Raw genomic sequence first — 7390 nt, 5'->3', positions numbered from 1 at the left:
CCGACCTGTTGCTAGAGCTGCGTCAAGGGGCTGGCGCAGCGGGTCTCAGGCATGGGAGGGACTCAGAAAGGGAAGCCTCGCCCGCGGCACACGCGGATTGTGGAACAGATTGCTCAAAATTTAGATATAAGTACCACCGAGATGCGCAGCCGGTGGAAACAATAATTTATTCGCAAGGGAAGGGCGAGTTTGCTTAGTCGGTTGGTGAAGGACCGATGGGGTTCGTTTTTGATAATGTGTGTGTGTATTGTGCCAAACCGAAGGCCAGGTGCAAGGATGACCCCTCCAGTCCGCTTGCATGAAAATTATAATTTCACAAGAGGATGTTTCTAGAAGATATGGGGTTAGCTGAAAGGGAGACGCAAAAGGATGATATCTTCCAGCAAACAATTTCTGGGTTACAAGTATAGTAAAGGAGCAAATCAAGGAAGCTGTAAAAGTAAGAAGGCAACTTTGGCAAAATATAGACTTGCAGAATTGTAGAGTTGGAAGGGAACCTGAAGGTCCTCTAGCCCAACCTCCTGCAATGCAGGAATGTCAACTGAAGCATCTCTGACAGAAGGCCATCCAACCTCTGCTTAAAAATCTCCAAGAAAGGAAAACCCGACACCTTCTGAGGGAGTCAGCAAATATTAACATATAAGAGAAAAAAGCATGCAGCAAATTAACACAGTGAATGTAAATTAAGTACCCTGGTTCTTAAGACAGCTCCATAATATGTAGTCATATTTTAAACAGAAGAAATCAGGGCTCATATTCAAAAAGCAGCACCCAAAAATCTCAGCTGAAATAACTCAGCAGGTTTTCTGCATACTGTACATTTTGCCTTTGAAAAAAACAACCCCCAAAACCCTGTGGTGTGCGCTAGCATGAACAGTCCACAAGGTGGCCTCTTGTGCCAGCAGTGAAAACTACCGGTAACTAAAAATAACTGGTTTTTCATCTTCAACCAAAAGAAATGCATATATTTACTTGCAGTAAATTCCAGGCTTCGTAAGCTATCAGAATGTTTGGATATGTGTATTTTGTAATGAGATGCTGAACTTTTCAGTATCACTATCAAACCAAACTCTGTTGCATCAGTAGCAGGGCCTTGCTTATAAATTGGTCTCATTCCACAGGTCTACCTTTTCTCAACATAGTTAAATCTTGGGATCCTTAAACAAAAAAGCAGAAATCACTGCCTTGCTCACTTTTTCTGAAAAATTGAGGGCTAAGCAGGTGGGCCCATAAGAACTCAATCCCATGCGAAACAGGCAATGTTGGCAATATGAGAGAAATTGTGTCACACACAGTGTTAGATTTGCAATGCCTGTACAGAAGTAAGTCTCATTGGCTTCCTTGGAGCTCGCTCCCAAGTGTATGCTTAACTGAGTAAGCCCACTGAGAACAGTGTCTCGTAATTCTGAGTAAACATGCATGGGATTGCACCCTAAGGCTGCATTCTATTTCCACTTACCTGGAAATAAGTGCTATTCAACTCAGTGAATCTCATATCTGAGTAAATGCAACTAGAGTTGTATTGTTAGTGCAAGAATAACTTATAATCATACTTGTTAATTTTGAAAGTGTGTAGTCCTAGGGTATGAGCTGAAAACACATGAGAATACTACCTTCCTGAGGATAAGCAGGTCTGGGTGTGCTTAGTGGATGGGAGACCTACATGTAGCTCTTGGCTGAATTCCATGACTGAAGAAAGATGGGATATAAATGTAAGAAAATCAATTAAGGATGCTGCAATAAACACATGCCTAGAAGCATCCCCAGCTCTGAGCAACAATAATATTTTTAAAACTGCAAACTTGTAGAATATTACCTGGCATGCTGATGGTAATAGTGTGTTGTAGTGAAAGCAGCACACTGCATTGGGTCTAATACTGTATTCCAGATATAAAAAAGCATGAAAGGGGCCTGTGAGGACAGACATTGTGAAAGCTTAAATTGTTGGAAGGCTACTCTGTTGCCCAGAGTGATAGTGGCATTCAGCATTCCCTGATCAGCATTCAACACCCTCCTGAATACCGCCTTACTCCTTTGTATAGTTCTGTTTCGGCTTATGCATAATGCTCTGCTCTTACTCGTCAACTGGTTTGCCACTTCTAGATCATATTTTTCCTAGCACGTCATAACTGTACAAGTTTGCAACCTACTCCGAAGCCATCCAGGTATGTACTTTGATGATTGCACAATTTACTGTGGCTTTTGGATATTTATTCAGGCATCTATCAGAACACCCATTAGTTGTCTGAACCCAGCAATTGAGAGGGATGTGCCTGGCTTTAATGTAAGCATTAAAAACAACTGTCAACATGAAACAATCTTGTTCTTAATGCATTATACACATGGAACATCTGGGCAAAATACAGAACAAGACATCTTTGCAGTTCCTAAAAGCGTGGCCCCTCCTGCTTCTTGTTCAAGCGTCAGATGAAAAATGGCATCTCTCTCAGATTTTTTACTTGCATCTCTCCCGTTGCCCACTCAATGAAACTCTCTCTCTACATTAGGATGCAGTACAGCTTCTCTAACAACTCACAACAGCTTTAGTGCTTATTAGTGGCATTAATGAGCAAGATACATGGTTGGCTCATCAAAAAAGATTTCACTGCCCAACTGATAACGCTCAGACATCTGCCAACTCTTGTGGTGTTTCAGCTTGGCTGCCAGATATCAGAAAGAAATATTTATGTGCTAAATGTATTTTTAAAAACTGCCTCCCAGTAGGCGGGCTTTTTTAGGAGAGGAAATAAGTTTCATGTCATTTCTATATAAACAAGAGATCCATTGGTTATGAATGCAAATAAGAGAAATACCTCATTTTCAAAGGGCCGCTTTACTGCTTTATGACTGATGAGACTTAAAATATGGGGAGCAATGGGCTGGTATATTCACTCATAGGGAGCTAGAATGTCCCTTGCTGCATGAGTTCATCCTGTTTCATTATTCTTCCCTTGAAGAGACAGCTGTTGTTAACCATAGCGATTTAATTTAATGAAATTGGGAATGCTTATACCAGAGGTTTTCAACCTTTTTGAGTCCACAGCTCCCTTGATCAACAACATTCTTTCTGTGGCTGCTCTGTGGGGCAACATGCTCTGAGCCTCAGAAGCCCAGTTATGTCGCCCCTTGTCTGCAGAGGCGGCCACCCCTCACCCCTTTTTGAACACCCTCACTTGTGGAGTGTTCCCTCAGCCTCCTCCCCACTCTCCCTGGGAGTCTCTAGGGCAGCTGCCGCCACCACCACCCCTGGTCACTGAGCTGCACCCCCTGCCCCAAAGAGAGGTGCCTCCTCAGGCCACCCCACAGGGGCCTGGGAAGAGGAGGCCCCCAGTCTTAGCAGCCTGATAGAAACTAGTCAAAGGTGAATGTGAGGCCAGCACCTTACCTTGGGAGGCAGCAGCAGACACCGCTGGGCCTACATGGTGGAACGGCTCCCCTTCAGCACCAGGCACTCAGCTCCCAGGCAGACGTTGCACTCAGCAAGCACATGAAAGGCCAGTGTGCTGCCTTCCTGCTTGGCCTCCCACTTGTTCATCCATTCCCAGCAGCAAGGCCTGCTGGACTGGCCGGCAGGACTCCCTCACCCACCTGCTTGCCACCTCAGCTCCTGGCAACCAGCACCCCCTTGGCAGTCCAAGAGGACCTAGGGCCCTTGTAGCCAGGGCTGATGCGACAAACAGCCACGTAAGCCCAGGCATAGGCAAACTCGGCCCTCCAGATGTTTTGAGACTACAATTCCCATCAACCCTGACCACTGGTCCTGTTAGCTAGGGATGGTGGGAGTTGTAGTCCCAAAACATCTGGAGGGCAGGTTTGCCTATGCCTGGTGTAAGCCTTTGAGAGGCAGAGAAGCAAGAGGGTATCAGAAGAGGGAGGGAAGGAAGGAAAGAGGGACAGAGGCCAGTGTTGCCCTCAATGCAGTGTTGCCCTCAATGCACATGACTCTCATTCAAGGCACCCCAGGGTGCTTGAAAACCACTGTGTTAGGGGATCACATTACTCATGTAGATCTGTCAGATTTCCCTGCAGTTCTTCCTTTTGTATGGTGACACACAGGATGAGGTTTTGCTAAGTACCCCTAGATATGAGTCCTGCTATCAGGATGGCAGAGGGGACAATCTTGCTTTGCCAGGTCATCTGCTTTGCCAGAGAGCTTTCTGCGTTTTAGGTTTTGTGCTAATGCAGCCCATTTTGTAATGTGCACTCAGTTCAAAACGCAACATCTGTCACTGTGGAAGAAAGGGCAAAATAGAGAGCCAAACAGTAATATTGAAGAATTCTGGCTCAAGAAATGGAATGAGCCTCAGTGTATGTTTATATTAGCACCCATCCTCTCAACTACCTTAAGCCCCTGGTTTGTTTATATACAACTAACAAAGGCTGACAAGATGTAAAAGAGCCCCTGGATATTACGGCCTCAGCTCTCATTAATTCTGTAAATAGCAGTCTGTGGTGTGCAGATGACTGGCACAAAGAATTCCATTTGAGCATAGGCCTTGGGGTTACTCAAGACAGTGAGCCAAAGTATGTCTAAGCTACGTTGGGTCAATGTGTCTTATGGATTCAGTTTAGCAGCCTGAATAAATAAGCTCCAAAAGTGTGAGCTTTTGGATATTATGAAGCTGGTCATATGTGAAACCAAAACAGACAATGTTGCTCAGCTCAGCCTAGCCTCAACACTGCAAAGGGTGTGATTGCAGGATGAGCATGGGCAGCGTGGGTTGTGAAGTGGGGTTTTTTTGTAGTCAGCAGGGGTAGAACTATTCCCAGCCCACCCCCCTTCCCAACCATTGATATACAGAATGCTTTCCTTTACTTGTTTGACAGCACCTTCATAGACTACTGTGTTATGTTCTGGCTGGGTATTATGGACTCACACCAGAATGGGTTTCCAAGCAGTGGTCTGTGGAGAAATCTCACTCCTGACCTTCATTCCATCAGTCAACCTTTATTTCAGGCTCAACCATATTGTCTGGTAGCTTGGAGCCCAATTCATGTGCAAGGAGCTGTGACCACACTCGTTTCCTTTGGTTACCCGCTTAATTGCACATCAGCTGATGCCATCAATTCTGTTGTGCTGTTTGTTTAGACTTGGGGTTATTTTATTTAATTGCAATCACATTTTAATCTCGCTAAATAAATAAGCACATAACGCACAAGAAAACCCCAGGACAGCATTAAAGTCAGTGTGGTGTAGTGCTAAATAAGTTGGTCTAGGAACAGGGAGACCTGCCTTCAGATTATTACTTAAAGTCTTGCTGAATGTCTCTCCCATCTCAGCCTTCCTCATAGCATGGGGGTGGGGAGGCACACAGATCTGCTTTCTGGAGTTCATTGGAGAAGCAGTTGGGTGAAAATGTAAGAATGCATAAAATACATAGGTGTTATAAATAACAAAATCTGTGATGTTCATGTGACTAGAACAAATAGATCCCAGTTTGTATTCAGTACCAGAACACAGAAAAAAATCCATTTTCGTTCCCACAGCCATTTGTTTTCCTAATCTCAGCGCCTAATTAAGAAGGTGGAAATGTGAAAGCTTGTTGCTGCTGCTCTTGTTGGAAGTGAGGAAAGCTTGGTGATCTACTGCAAATCAGCCAGAGATCTACAAGCAGACCCTGATAGACTACCTGTCCATTCCTGCCTGTAAGCAATGTGTTGGGGCGAAGCAAGGCTTTATTTCAGCAGGGTCAAAGATCCAGTTTAGCACATGCACACTTGCATACACACACAGGCTGGGAGTCTCAATGGCTTCATTGGGGCAAAAAACCTGGTTAGCTCCCCGCCTAGCTGTAGCACCGGCATACTATTTAATATGTAGAAGATCCTCCACCTTACCAAATACAGTTGTTTTCCATTGTCTTCCTCAATAGTAAGAATTGTCAATGTGGTGCCTTTCAGATGTTTTGGACTACACCTTCCATCAGCCTCAGGCAGCATGGCTGGTGGTCAGGAACAATGGGAATTGTAATCCGACAGTGTCTTAAGGGTAGTCTGCCGCCTTGACTACCACATGCTCTGTACAGGGTGATATAACTCATTTGCTTGAATCATCTGATCAGGATTGAGGATTCAGCTATGAAGTCTGGTGTGGCTTTTTGGTTGATTATTAATCTATATTTCCTTATTTTAAATGTTTACGTAACACTTTCCAATTGAAAAAAGTACAATTCTTTTAACCTAACGACTTTATGGCTACAACATCTGAGGTGGCAGTGAAACCAAGTCAGCCAACGGGCTGTTTAATAATGATTTTTTTAAAAAAGCTACAGGCAATAGACCTATTATTTTAACAAATCAATGAATGAAATCCCAATCTCTTAAACTCCTAGTAAAACTTCTGTTTTATAGCTCTCAAACCTTAGCGGCTCACCAATTTTGCCTATGCAAATTTTTGGATTTAGTATGGACTTTAATATATTATTATCAAGGTGGCTGGATTGAAGGTGTCAAGTAAGTATGCAGGCTGCAGATGGGAACAATGAACGAAAGAGTGTGAAGAGGTTCATAAAAGACCTCTAGACTGAAGGTAGGGGGGTGAGAGTGAAGTGGTTTGTGATAATGTTTCAGCCTCTAGGGCTTCTTGTGAGAGAATAGTAGAGCTTTTGTTTTCGCCTCTAACTTCCATTCCTCCTGCCAGCCTCAAGAAAGCTTTAGATCTTATGCGTCTCATGGGTAGCATGTTTAATCTTCTTGCTGCCCTCCACCATCTCAGGCCTTTTAAATGCCTATATGAAATCCAGCTCTTGCATCCTTTTGTAAGGGATGTTTCAGGGAGGTCGCAATGCTTTGGTTCTAGTAGTTCCATCCCTGTAGCAAAGGAACTGCAATGTCCCTGCAAGGAACAAAGCAAGATTTGTCTGCATTCACAGACGCCCATCTTTTTAATGGCGGAAGAGCTCTTCTGTTTAGTGGGTGTCTAAATGTGATGCCACATATGTCTCATTGGGTTTATTCTCTGCTGCCTTTCTGCATGTTTTAGTTAGAAACGCTTGCACAGCCTGGCTGAGACTGATGTGAGTTGTAGTCCCAAACACCTGGAGGGCCCCAGACTGGAGAAATCTGATCTTGCTTATCTTCAGTGCAAAACGGAATAAGGTGCTATTTAAAATAGAAAAGGTCCCTGAGCTAGAATAGTATTCAGGTAAGATGCAGGAGAATCTTCAGACAACCAGGAGCGCTGTGTACATACATGTATGGCATGAACTCAGCCATAGCTAGATAGTGCTTGCTGGCACTGGAATGGGGATTGACACCTAAATAACTCCATAAAGATGGAAGTCCAGAGCATGGCTGGAAGGCACTGTGATCTACTGATACTAAGGAAGTGTGATTCTGTAGGCTGTTACTATATAAGCTACTCCAAGCTCTGGGGAGGGAGGGAAGAGTG

Source organism: Podarcis tiliguerta (genome assembly GCF_965153285.1).
Source record: "Podarcis tiliguerta genome assembly, chromosome: 7".
NCBI lineage: Eukaryota > Metazoa > Chordata > Lepidosauria > Squamata > Lacertidae > Podarcis > Podarcis tiliguerta.
The sequence above is the reverse complement of the archived record's forward strand: the minus strand, read 5'-3'. Positions refer to the sequence as shown.